Raw genomic sequence first — 14,241 nt, 5'->3', positions numbered from 1 at the left:
TTTAGATACCTTTTCCCAGAGTGTCAAAAATTCAGACATGGGTATCTATCTAGGCTTGGTGAGATTTGAGGGGTGGGGTGTAGCAGCAGGACACCAAGAAACAAAAGCACCTCTGCATGCTATGATGGAGGCTAATGCACAATGTAAAAGATAGTCAAGTAATCCAACGATGACAGAGAAAGTCTTCATGGGGAAGATTCTGTAGTCCCAGAACCATGTCATATGCCATTGGAAGAAAGACACTGCAAATGTGTCTAGTGGAGACAAAACAGGAAAGCATGAGTGTCGAATAATAGAAAATTTTGATACTAATACATAGTATAAAGGTTTACAAGTTTGGAGGGAAGCAAGGACACTTGAAAGAGGAAACATTCAAATTAGGTTTTAGTTCTAATTTGATCTTAGAAGATAGCAAAAGAGAGACTGGTAATCCTCAAAAAGCAGATGACCCTTCAAATCCTGCTTATCTAAATCCCTCTCCCTTTTTCCCTACATCTCCTCTTCCTTCACCTTCTCTCTCCTTCTTTATTCTTCTTCTCCTCCTCCTTCTTTCTCAGAGGAAATGAGTTCTTCTCCTCATTCTCCTTCTTTTCCTTATTTCACAGGAAATGACCATATGGATTATTCTAAGCTTCCTTCTTTACTCAGTACTTTGGAATTTTTAAGAGCTCCCTAGAGTAAATTCAACAGGAATTCCAGAAATTCTAATGATGCCCCATATTTGCAGTTGGGAATCAGGGTTTCCATGACAATTGGGGAATTCTGTTATATGGAGTGTGAAAGAGGGATTGCCATTGAGAGTTGCATTTCTCAAGTGGGGGAAATTGGAGTTCAGAGACTACTATACATCTGATAAAACTTTCTGGTGATAAGCGTAATGAGGAAATTGAGTACAAAGGTATTATTTGCCCTGCCATATCTGATATACTGACAGTTAAAAACTTCCCAGAATCATTAGGTGCTTTTAGGGCCATGTTTCTTTTCAAGAAACCTTCCCCTGGAGGTTAGAGGTGATATGACAGTAATAGCAATGCTTGTGAGCCACTCAGCTTGAAACCTACTATTGATGTTTTATTTAGGCTGAGCCACTCCCATTTTTCCTCTTTGATCAAGCTCATAAATTGTCCTTTAGTCTGATAAACTGAGATGGAGGAGTTGAGAGCCTTGGAGATGCCTAGCACTTTCAGCCTCTAAGCTCCCAACCCATTGTTTAGACTAGAAAATGACCCTCAGTTATAATGTGACTTTATCATTATATATGTATAACTATATTTTTATTGAAATGTGGTTGGCATCCAGCATTGTATTAGCTTTGGGATATAACAGTGATTCAATGTTTATACATCATTATATTTTTTAAATAAATTTTTCTTTTTTCATATTTAGAGAAAGAAATAAAAAATAACTTTAGGGAAAATAACAAATGATCATGATTTCAAAATGACTTCAATCCATCAGTTAGACATTCTGATTGCCAGTTTACTCAATTAGATAATATGGCCTCATTAGACCTAATGCTGTACATGTAGGGAATTGTATAAATTATTTATCAAAGGTTTAGCATGACTTTTAGAGGCATTCAACATTTCTTGGGCATCTGTACTTAGGATTATATACAGTTCTATATGAGTCAAAATATTATCAAACTGTGATAAATGTTGAGTCTAGTTCACTGACTCCCTTGGGCAATTTTCAGAGTTGAATACCATAGGCCTAGACTTTGGTGTTCTCAGATTCTGAATTTTTATCATCAGACTTTAGGTCAGAAAAGCCTTTGAACTCTTGTTACTCAATCATTTATTTGAAAGGAAGTAAAAATACTCAGTATAGCATAGATTTCACTATTGATTCATTTTCTAACATGTCTTCAACATTAGACTTTTTGAGACTAATAGAAGCCTATGGACTATTTTATAGGTTCTGGGGCTCAAGATAGGAAAGGACTGTATTCTATCAATATTATACTCCAATACAGGAAAACATAAAATAAACTCATAAGTCAATAATTTCAGATATCAATGAAAGCTATGAAAAAAACACTTCAGTGAGATCAAGAGTGGCGGGATGAGGCCTGGGATGGGGATATTTTAGGTAGCAAAAGCAAGCTTCTCCTATATTGGAGGTGAGAATAAATCATCTAAATGAAAATCTGGAACAGATAGTTCTAGGAAAAGAGAGAATAGAAAGAGCCAATACAAGTCATTCCTGGGAAGTTATTCTATAAATTTATTTTTAAAAAGAACCTGAAGTGAACATTGGAGAGGGGGTGGTCAGAGGAGAGCCTCTCAAGGAAGTGATGGTTGAACTGAAATATAAAGAGTAAATGACACATGATGAGATGAGCACTGGGTGTTATACATTGGCAAATTAAATTTTTAATAAAAGAATAAATGACAAGACCCAGCTAGGTGAAGAATGGGACACCAATGAGTGGCTATCCAAAATTTGTTCCCAACCCCTTTCTCCCTTACCTTCCTTAAGTATAGAGGAGAAAAGTCTCAAAACTTATTTTCTCACCCTTCCTTATTATAGAATAAGGAACCCATGTAACCCACTTTTGGCCTAAGAGACAAGAAAGCTTTGCCAGGGAATTCTCAGAAGAGTTTTGTGTTCTTATTAAAAAGAAGGAAGGAAGGAATGACAGATGGACCATGGAGCCATCTAGTCTGGGGTGCCTCACTCACTTGCCTCCTTTCATGAATTCAAAATATATTAATTGGGGACCTTCTATGTGATAAAATTTTCTAGGCTCTGGAGATAGAGCAGAGAACAAAACAAAAGCCTGCCTTTAAGAAGCTTATATTCTGGTGGAGGAAGAGGACAATAAAAAGAAAGAAATACACACGCATGCACGCACACACGCACACACACACATAAGCTATGTATCATGAAAGGAAGGTAAGGAAGATAGAGTGTTACTCTCTCTTTTACTCTGTAAAGAGTGGCAGTTACTCTGTACAGGCAGTTAGAGAAGCTGTCTCTAATAATACAAAATTTGAACAAAGACCTAAAGGAAGTAAAAGAGCATAACATGGGGATATCTAGAAAAAGAGAATTTTAATTTAAGGGATTAGCAAGTGAAAAAGTGCTGAGGCAGAGTGTTAGCTTGTATACTGTAGATATAGTGGAAAGTTTTGGAAGAATTTTTGAAGATTGCAATTAGGTGATCTAAATCAAATTTTAGAAAGCTTGCTTAGAGAAAACACATATACCAAGATGTGCCCTACAGAAGGAAAGCAGATTTGGAAGGAAGAGATGATGACTTCAGCTTTGGGCACATTGAATTGAAGTTATTCATGGGATGCCCAGGTATTACTACTACTTACTATCCAGCTTGATATGTAGAGCTTGAGTTTCAAGAGAAATTTTGTCAAGATTTACAGATTTCGTAATCCTTAAAATGTAGATGAAAAGCATGTGATGGGCATGATTGCCTTGGGAAAATGTGAACAATATAAAAAGAGTGCTGAGACTGCACACTTTGTGATTTTAAATGCATCTGTCCTTTCCTAAACCATCAAGAACAGAAAAACTACTTGAAAGACCATAGTCGGAGCCTTCTCATATGTATCTCTAGAGACCGACACAGAGAAGGTCCTTGGAAAATAAAGCCATGACATTGCTATCACTGCATCCTTTCCCAGGTGAATTGTTGCCTTTCAAACACTAAAAGTTGGCTGGTGCTTGTAGTCTGCCTTCCATTCATTTTTTTTTCTGAGAGAGTAGAGAATGAAAAAATGCCTTTCTGTTGTCTGGGGCTCCTTCCCCTAGATGTGGGTTACTATTTATGTGCAGGATATGAGAATCATGTGAGCTACAAATATAAGTGCATGAAAGTTCAATAGTAAAAAAATGCAGTTGCAATACATATTTTTGAATCAATGGCTATAGTTTTCATAGTCATCTCTGCTTCAGGTCAGAGAAGCCTCCTGTGGCACTTGTGGACTTCAGCAACCCCAAGTCAGGGCAATGTGAAGGGGCAGGTTTATTCATCACCAACTCAGGAGAAGAGATTGAAACCCTAATGTCAAGCTCTATGTAGGCTTGAACAAGGGGTCTGTTAATTACTCTTTCGTTTTTGACAAGGGACACAAAAAAGCTGCACACTTGGTTAAATCCAGACAATGAGAAATTTACCATTCAGTTGTAACAAGAAATAAATTATAATGACAATTCCTGTATAAATCAAGATAGCCCACAATTTCAGTTGCTTAACACACTCAAAATTTATTTGTCACATGCAAAATGCACCTCTCTATAGTGATGGGGCAGTCCAGGTTTCTTTGTATGACTGTGCCATCTTAACCCAAAGTCTTTATGACAGTAGTTGGGGAAAGGGAGAGAGGGCGTAGAAATCTCACACTTAGTCCTATACGCTTCTGCAAGGAAGTGATTCACAAAGTTCCCACTCATAGATCATTGGCCAGGATTACTCACATGGTGGCATTATATTCTTTTGTGTGCCTGAAAGGAGAGGGAAAATGTATAGTTGTGGACACAAGTAATGTCTGTCTTTGAGAAAAAAATAATAGAATTTCAGATAATTAGAAGACTAAGGAAAGGAAAGGGTTAATCAATTATACTTTTATAAGATTCTTACATGGTTCTTAAAGTAATATACTACTATTTGAACATAAACTTTCCAGACAGAGAAAATAAAGATTCATCATGTAAATTCTAGAGAAATCACATAATTCATATTTTCTAGCTCTTTCTAGATATGTATATGTGTGTGTATATATATAGTTAGACAGCATTATCATATTTTTGTTGTTTGGATGTGATTTTCTTTAGTTCTTTGGCCATATTTTAAATGTCTGACTTAAATTCTTTGTTTAGTAAGTCCAACATTTAGGCTTTCTTGAGGACCATTTCTTTTTTTTTTTTTTTAAGATTTTATTTATTTATTCATGAGAGACTCAGAGAAAGAGAGAGAGGCAGAGATACAGGCAGAGGGAGAAGCAGGCTCCATGCAGGGAGCCTGACGTGGGACTCGATCTTGGGTCTCCAGGATCACGCCCTGGGCTGAAGGCGGTGCTAAACCGCTGAGCCACCCGGGCTGCCCTTGAGGACCATTTCTGTTGATACTTTATTTTCTGTGTATATGCCATATGTTTTTATTTATTTAAATGGGCATTTAAGATAATATAATATGATAATTATGACAATCATATTCTTTAACTTACCCCAAGGTTTGCCATTTTTGCTCTTTTCTTTTTAATTTTAATTTTAATTTTTTTTATTTTTTTTCATTTTTTTTCATTTTTGCTCTTTGTTGTCATTACTATTTGTTTGGTGATTTTCCCCAGCTAATTTTGTGACATCTATATTCTCTTTGTCATGTGTGACCACTTACACTTCTGCTCCATTAACATTAATTGGCTAATGCTTGGATAGAGGTTTCCATAGTTACCTTGATCCAATACATTTCCCAGTCTTTGCTAATTAGTTTTGTGTGTGTGCAAAATGCCTCCAACACATAGCTTGACAAGTTATAACTCTGCCTTAGTCTTGATTTCCTGTTTTTATAGACGTAAATTCAACCAGAGTTGGGAACTTAGGGCTCTTTTAGGTTTTTCTTGAGCATGCACACAGCCTTGTGTATACACACAAGGCCTCTAGATTCTCAGGGGAATGTCGGAACTTTGCAAAGTTCCCAGTAGATATTGTATTCCTCTGGGGTTTGTTCTTCTTGTTGTTGTTCTTTTGTTTGCTTGTTTGTTTTGTTGTTAGCTTGCTGAATGCTCCGAGTGTTATCGCTGTCTCAGGCACCTTCAATATTGAACCATTGCTACTGATTGTTTTTAATAAATGCCTAGGAAATTATTGTTCACACAGGATGAGCTCTGAGTCAGATCAAGTAAGACAAGCCTTGAAAGCTGAGTTTCCAGGTACCTGCTAAACAGCTCAAATGATAATTATCTAGAAATGAAACTTTTAAAGTGTTCTATTTCTGGTCTCACCTATCAATGGCTACTAGGGTGCTAGGTTCACCATAATTGTGAGCTGTTGATCTTCAGGGCTATAGCAGAGCTGGGGAGATGGGGATAGGAATCAGGCAAGTAAAAACACCATAAAACTTGCTGTTCTTACCAAGATTGAGCCATAATACTTGAAATAATGCCTTGTGGTTTTTGCAAGACTTTGGTTAATATCCACAGTACTGAAAATTTAATTTCGATAACATTTTGCCAGTCTTCTCATTGCTTTTTAGGCAGGAGGGGACTTTTGGATGGCCAATTCCAACTTTTCAACTGATCTCAACTCTCAATTAATTTATGACAAAGATGCAGAAGCAATTTAATAAGAAAAGAAAAGAAAAGAAAAGAAAAGAAAAGAAAAGAAAAGAAAAGAAAAGAAAAGAAAAGAAAATCATTTTAATAAATGGTGCTGGAGGAATTGGGCATCCACAGTAAACAGTAAGATAAATCTTAAATATCACATGTTATATAAATATTAATTTAAAAGTGTTTCATAGATATTAAATACAAAAGCATAAAACTATTTTAAAAACAGAAGAAAACCTTTGGGGTCCTTGTTCTGGAACAACTGCACATCTGCAAAGATATAAATAGAATCTAGACCCTTATCTCACCCATATACAAAACTTAAAATTGAATATTAGTGGTTCTAAATGTAAAAGTTAAGACTGTACAGCCGTAAAAAAAACAATAGGAGAATATTTTCATGATCTTGGGTTAGGCAAATAATAACAGGTTTTTCATTTTAATAAAGTCCAACTTAATTTTTTTCCTTTATGGTTATTGTTTTTTATGTCATGTTTAAAGTCAATGCATAAACTGCCAAGAAAGTGAAACATAAGCCACAAACTTGGAACAATATTTATATATATATATCTTAAAGGTGACCTCATTCAGAATACATAAAAATCTTTTATAATTAAATAATAAAGAGGCAAACCAGTAAATTTTTTTAAATGGGTAAGCAACTCAGGCATGTTATAACAGAAGATATATACCCAATGGCTAACATATAAATATCTTGCTCAATATCCTTAGACAGTCATCAGAGAAATATGGATAAAGGTAAAATATCATATAATTTTGCTTCTTTTGGAATGGACTTTTTAATGATAAGAAATACTTGTCATACCAAAAGTTGATGAGGATGTGGAGCAACTGGAATGCTCATACATTGCTGATGAAAGCAAAAAATGGTAAAACCACTTTGAAAAATTGTTTGGCAGTTTTTTTCAAAAGCTAAATATGCACATTTCTCATAGCCCACAAATATCACTCCCAGGTATGTACACAAGAAAATTGTAGACATGTGTTCACAAGAGAAGGCTTATGCAACAGTATTCACATTAGCCTCATTCATTACTGTCAAAACCTGAACAAACTCAGCCTATCAACAGGAGAATCAGATAAAGGGCACACATAGTGATGTACCTCTCTAATAGAACACTGCCTAGCAATAAAAATTAACATAGTATTGGTATATCACAATGAATGGATCACTAAAAAAATTATATTAAACAAAAGAAGCAGATATAGAATACATGATTTATTATATTACATTTTGGTTAGATGAGATAAAACTCATGTTAGCTGATAGGAATAAAGTTCCCCTAAGGGATGGGGAAAAATGACTAGGAAGGGATGGCCCTTACTTTGATAATAGAAATGCTTTATATCTTGGTTTGGGTGATAGTTTTATGGATTTATACAATTGTCAAATTTCATATAACTGAAGAGTTAAGATCTTTGCCTTTTATTGTATATAATTTATACCTCAACAAAAAAGCAAAGTTTAAAAATACATAAGCATTTGGTGAAATTTCCCTAACAGCATAAAGATAATTTTAACTTATTCCTAGAATTACTAATTTTAAAAAATTTACATGCTAAAAATGTTTGTTGGATGGGGTTCCATTTGGACCTCCAAGCCCATGAGTCTAAAATGTAAATATTTTCTCATTATTTCTCTTGTTTAATCCCCCAAAGATCCAGTTAGTTGACACGAACATACAAGGTGGAGAGCTGCTAAGAGACAGAAACAACTTTAAAAGAGAGGGAAAAAAAAAAAAGAATACAAGAAAACCCAGAATTTTTTTCCCCTTTCCCTTAAAAAATGTCCAAACAGATTTTCTTTCAATTTGTGAAAAGAAGGAAGTCTCTTTTCAGCTGAATCTTATTAAGGCACCAAAGTATTGTGCAGCCAGATGAGAAAGCTTCAAATCAAAGGGTTCATAACACCTATGCTGACAACCCTCTCTCCAGGGCTCAATGTGGAAAAGGAAAGGTGGTGGAGCCCCGCCTCTGCATTGTACCCCATCACCCGGCCTTACTCCTCCAGCCTTCAGCCCAACCCACAGCTCAGATGTATCTTAGAGTAAGGTGAAGAATGTGACTTTTAGGGGAGTCCAGTCCATCTCAATTCATAACCTCTAACTGAAGATAAAATTAGGAACTGAGATGCCTTTTTAACTCTAGTGGGAGTTGGGTAGATTGAAAATCCCATTCACTTTATACTGTTAGCTGGCCAATGTAACATTTTTCCGTTGATTGTATTCCAAGATAGAAAGGTATCATATATTTTGGACCTGGCTTTTCTCTTGCATTGACGTTTATTTATTCTACAAATATAATTAATCACCTACTATGAACCAGCCACAGACCTAGCAGCCAGGTTTACTTAGAGTATAAACTAGAGACATGGAGAAGAGATTGTGATTGGAGCATGCCAGAGGGGACATTTATGCATGGTGGGGACATCAATCTGAATCAATCAGGATATCAAGTAGTTGAAGTTTTGAGTGTATTGAAAATATAAGCAGAGAATTCTTGTTATGATGACACTTTGGGATCACTTTCATGTTTAGACAAACATTCTTATTTAGTGCTACACATTTCACAAGTATTATGCCTATATTAATCCTATATAGATAATTTGACTGACCAACATATCTAAAAATAGGATTTTTTTTGGATTTATAAACCAAAAATTATTTATGTGTATATATGTATGTATGTATGTATATATATTATTACATAACATATACTATTGAAGTGTAGTTAACACACAATGTTACATCAGTTTCAGGTGTACAGCATAGTGATTTGACAAGTCTGTATATTACCCTACGTTCATAAATATAGCTACCATCAGTTATCATACAACACTACTACAATACCATTGGCTATATTCCTTACACTGTGCTTTTTAACCTGTGATTTACTGAAATGAAGTTTTGACAGATAGTGTTTTGGGAAGTTTTGCCACCTTCCTTGGATGTAATGGAGAGCTGCTACTTTTTAGGCTCAATGTACTTATCCATGTGCTGGGGGCAGATGTGACCCAAAATGTCTTTATGTAGCAAGATTCCAACAATGCCTACACTTCATGCTCATTGCAAATTCACTTAAAAATAGACATGCTTTCAGGGACGGAAAGAATTCTGTTTGCATAGCCCCTAATAGTCTCTGGGGAGAATAGTAACTAGATGCAAAAACTCATCTTGGAACGATGTAAATATGGGATGATGGGAATTTAAAGAATGACACCTGCCCCCTTGCCAGACTCCTCTAACAGCACAACTGATGAGGAAGGAATCCATCAGAAGGAAAGAAATTCAACTACTTGAACTTGGAAGACAGGGAGTAGCTGGTTAGAAAACAGCAATTATTTTGATTCTGGTATTGTGCAGTGTCATACAAATCTTTGGTTTTGGGGCCCAAGCTTCCAGGATCTTTGTTACAATCTAGGATGGTGGTGGCTGTCAAGAGCTGGTCAAGTGACAAATTTTATCTGTAAGAATCTGGGAGCTGTAGCACCTTGTTTGTGGCGTACTAACAGCAAATGGTCAGGAAGAGTGTATTTCCTTATTTCACTGTGATGCCTATTGGAGCAGAAGAGTTTCCCAATATTAATAAGCTTATGAATACCTCAAATTATTACATGAGTGACAGGAACATTGTGTATGGCCTTGAGAAGTGATGTCAGCAAAGAGAACTGGACACCTTTTGGAGGAGCCTAGAGGATAGTACAAGATGAGGTTTCTAAGAGATGAGCATGAGAATGATGCCATTAAAGAGCACTCAGGAGAAGCCTTTGATTCAAAGGTGTGGATGTGGGTTCAGGAAATGTGACGAGTTCTGTTACTGTGATTGAAACTGGTGGGGTCTGGGAAATGAGAGCTGTGCTTCCGGTTAGAAGTCCCAAAAGCCAGCATGTGCCCCATGTTGGTGCTTGCCTATTGTCCTCTTCCAGTTTTGCCTTCATTAAGCAGCAGCCCCCACTAGAGGCTCATCATGCCTGCGTGGGCCAGATACATGGAATCTCTGCGAATCTTGGTGCTGCTCTCTTCACACATGTTCATTGAATATGTCATTCCATGCACTTCCTATTTGTTGTTTGAATTTAGATTTTGCTGAGAGAGAGAGGGGAAAAAGAAGAAGAGGAGATAGATAGAAGGAAGGAAAATGGGAAGGAATTCCACTAAGAGCAGTTGGGAAAATCAGATGGTTGTAAAAATTAAAAGAGAGATGACCAATTTTATACCAAATATGCTACATAAAGTGCAAGCATTATTCAGGTATTTCTGGAAGTGGTCTGTTGGTGTTGTTATTGACTGAATTGTGTTCCTCCAAAATTTATATATGGAATCCCTAAATCCTAATAACGAATGTAACCATATTTATAGATAGGACCTTCAAAGAGGTGACTAAGTTAAAATGACACCAATATTCAAAGATCAAATATTACACTGATAATAATTTTTGAAGTTTTTAAAATGTAAATAGAAAAACCAAATATACAAAAAATATACTTAATCCACCAAGAGAGATTGTTTTAATGTTAATGTCTACAGACATATTTCTACATTTGAAAGTTTTAATGAGACAAAAAGCAAGTGCCATATGAAATTTTAAGGTTTAGAATATTATGACTTTCCAGTAGTTTTATGATTTTCCCATAATTATCCAGCAATTCTTACCTTTATTGTTTTTGAGACAGAAATTAATTTTTCATTGTGCTCATTAAATAGAAAAAAATAAAGAGGAAGAAAGGAGAGTCTTTAAGGCAGAGAAAAAGAACTTGTGAGTTCTAAGCTCAGAGAAATTAAACTTGCACACTTGTATTTTAGGATCCATTCCTCATCTTTGATCAATATAGAACATTCTTGAAAGAACTAATCTAAATCAGGGCAAACTGTGCATCAGTGGCATATCACTTCTATGTCAAACAAATTACCTCATCTCCCTGTCGGTTTTTTATAACCAAAAAATAAACATTGTTGTTTTAAGTCACCAAGATTTTGAGGTATGATTTGTAACATAGCCACGATCATCCTGATTAATAGACCGTATTCCTTAAAAGGCCTGAATATAGAGTTAAGGGACTTCAAAGAAACTGAAAATTCTAACTTCTGGGATTTGGGGGATGCTTCATGGAAGGCTGACACTTTAGATGGACATTGACAAATGGACAGGGCTTAGCTAAGGGGAGGTGGGAACAAGGTCACTCCTGATGCAGGGGAAAAATCAGAGCAAAGGCAAACAAGTAGGAAAAGTGTGAGGCATTTTGAGGAAGAACAAGTAATTTTGCTTAGCTGGAGCAGAAATACATAATAGGATTAGTTAGTAATTCATTTGGAATAATTCATGTGCCAGGAATTTTCCCATTATTTCAGAGTACCCGGGTATTATAATAAATTCACCCCCATTTGGGCATCATAGAGTTCTCTGAGCTTCCTACTGATTGCACCACTGCAGCATTCTGCATGAATGTAAACTGGTATTTAGAAATTTGTGGACAGCTCTACTATATCTGAGATTATTTTGCTGAGAATAGCTTCATTATTTGTGTTAATAATATCACTATGTGGCACCTTAGCTCTAAGAGCCAGAATGACATCGTAAAACAGTGCCTCAATATACTTATTCTGTCTTTAATCTGAGAATCTCAAATGCTTTACCAACATTAAGGTTCAAAATTAATTAATTGTATTAACTTTTCATTGTATAGACTAGCTTCATTGATTTTTACATGCTAATAACAAGCTTTCTCTGAGTCTCTTTCTTCATTTTTCCCCCCTTCATGTGGCATAAAGAGGAGAGGAAAAAGGCTTACGGCATTTCGAAGAGTGAAATTTGATTTGGATTTGGACTTTTCAGCTGTTCGTGTGTTTTTAAAATGCTGCTCCGATCATAGCGAGGACTGACTTTGTGGGGTCAGTTCTAACTTTCTCGATGTGACACTGGGGAACTATGCCAAGAGCTGAGTCTGAGCTCTGCTGCTTTTTCTGTCTTTCTGGCATGCCAGGTTTTTAACATTTTGCTATTGCCTTGACCTAGATTCATATGGAAATAGCGATGCTGATGTCTGGACAAGACATGGACAGTTTGTGATTGTGTGGCTTAAGTACCTATAAAATACGACCTGAGTGTCTGAAAGGGGAAAAATGCTGACAAATCAGATCTTTTCATACTAGAGTTTGGTTTGAATAAATGCACCTAAGGATTGGAATTTTTTCCTCAGGAAAGTAGGTGAAAAAAATAAAAAATAAAAATAAATGAGTCTTCTATTATACATGGGAAGTGGAAATTGGAACACCCGTCTTGAAGGACTGGGTTTCTCCTTTTTTCTTCTTTTGTTTTAATCATGCTAGCTTCCAGCAGCAGATCAGGATTTGAGGTTTGTTTGTATTTACAATTGGTGTCTTAAAAGATTCATTATGAAATGTGTTGCTGTTTCGAAAGAGGAAGCTGAGGCCCAAGCTGGTGCATCCTGGCTGGGCGAATGGAGACTCACCCATCTGCATTCTGTTAGGGAGAACACTGACCCTGTGTGTCGAGGAGCAGGTCGGGGGTGGTATTGCTTACACATGTGTCTGGGAGCTGAGCTGGGCCTGAGCTTATGAAGGTTTCCTTCTTTCAGGGTCAGACACCGGCCAGCACAGATTTAGCCATGTTGGCCCTGATGTACTCCACATGGCTCACATTCCCAGTCCGGTTACCCACACTGGGGCTGAGCTGCCAACTCCCCAGCTCACTCCTTCCTGTTCTCCAAGCTGTTCAGTCCTGCACACAGGGAGAGCAGCTCATTTCCCAATGTTCATACTCCTGTGTTGGGAAGTTTTCTTGGATTGTTAGTTCCATGGAAATGACAGAAGCAAAACTTCGAGGATCTGGTTGTTTGCTCGGAAGCTGCCATCACGCTCCGGCCCTGGAATAAGGACCCCTTTAGCCAAGGTGAATTTAAAGGCAGGCAGGTAAAAAGGAGTTTCATAGGAGACTGATCTTTTCTTTGGGGAGCCAAGAGGATTTTCCATTTGGGGGAAAATGCTAAATTATTTTCTGCAGACTAGAGCATTCTTTGTGGTCACTTCTACTCACCAAGAATCCTTCTCAGATCAAGGTGGTTGGACTTCTGAGCTCTGAAATTCCCCTCCCCAGCTGCTTTTGTTCACAGAAGACCTCCTGGTGGTGACATCTTCCTCCATGCGTATCCCTGTCCAGCTGTGCAAACCCTAGCCATTCCTCCAGCCCTAACCTCTGTCCTCATTAGTTATTGAAGTGTACCTGTCCACCTGGCCCCCTTCTCAAGCAGTTTTCAGAAACGTAGGCAGCCCTCTTTCTCCCTCAGTGTCTCATTTCTGTTTCTCTCTACATATCTGATTTTTTACTCTCTCGGTATATAAATTGACTATCTACATTGCTATTAGGGGGACATCCCCACCGTTTCAGAATTTGTTACTTCATTTCTAGCCATATCCAGAGACTGACTAGCTAACAACCAGCTCCAATTCTAAATTCCAGGCAAAGAGAGTCTGGCTATCATTGGATCAGATGACCGTTCCAGATCCACTTGGCTGTAGCCAAATTCCTGGACTGGATTATATAACAAAGGATATGCACTAGGAGCCCGTCCCATCCTTGTAGAAGGGAGCCAACTCAAAGGAAAGGAAGATTATCATAATCTACTCATACTCCCCCCAATTTTTTCAACTACAGAACTTAAATTTGTTTTTTTCCCTAATTTGCAACCTTAGTCAATAATATCATCACCTTCTCAGGTTGCTGCGGGTAGAAGCTTAAACCTTATCCCTGACTCACCTCTCTCTATCTTGTCCTCACATTCTGCGGTTTCTACCTTTATCTCTTCCCCTTCTTTTTTTCCCATCCATGATGCCTTAAGCCAAGTCCTCCCTCATGTTACCTGGATTAGTACAATAGTCTTCAAAATGTTCCCAAGCCTCTGAACCCTCCCCTTACT

The 14,241-nt window shown here is 37.1% G+C and overlaps 2 long non-coding RNA genes across 7 annotated transcripts in view; one reads left to right on the top strand and one right to left on the bottom strand.

Moving 5' to 3' along the window:
* The window catches only part of LOC144324203 (uncharacterized), a 35,768-nt gene extending 35,064 nt beyond the window's left edge, over positions 1-704 (bottom strand). For all 5 annotated transcript variants that reach the window (XR_013389709.1, XR_013389708.1, XR_013389707.1 and 2 more), the window contains exon 1: positions 511-704. This is a non-coding gene — a long non-coding RNA (uncharacterized LOC144324203). The remainder of the gene's footprint in view (positions 1-510) is intronic.
* The window catches only part of LOC144324204 (uncharacterized), a 285,014-nt gene that overhangs the window by 19,903 nt on the left and 250,870 nt on the right, over positions 1-14,241 (top strand). The window contains exons 1-2 of one of the 2 annotated variants that reach the window (XR_013389723.1): positions 763-898; positions 6,215-6,419. The exons of the other annotated variant lie outside the window; for it this stretch is intronic. This is a non-coding gene — a long non-coding RNA (uncharacterized LOC144324204). Of the gene's footprint in view, positions 1-762; positions 899-6,214; positions 6,420-14,241 lie in introns of those variants that run through there. 2 annotated transcript variants of the gene reach the window in all.

Source organism: Canis aureus, chromosome 11 (genome assembly GCF_053574225.1).
Source record: "Canis aureus isolate CA01 chromosome 11, VMU_Caureus_v.1.0, whole genome shotgun sequence".
NCBI classification, from domain to species: domain Eukaryota; kingdom Metazoa; phylum Chordata; class Mammalia; order Carnivora; family Canidae; genus Canis; species Canis aureus.
This window is presented reverse-complemented; position numbering and strand designations above follow the sequence as displayed.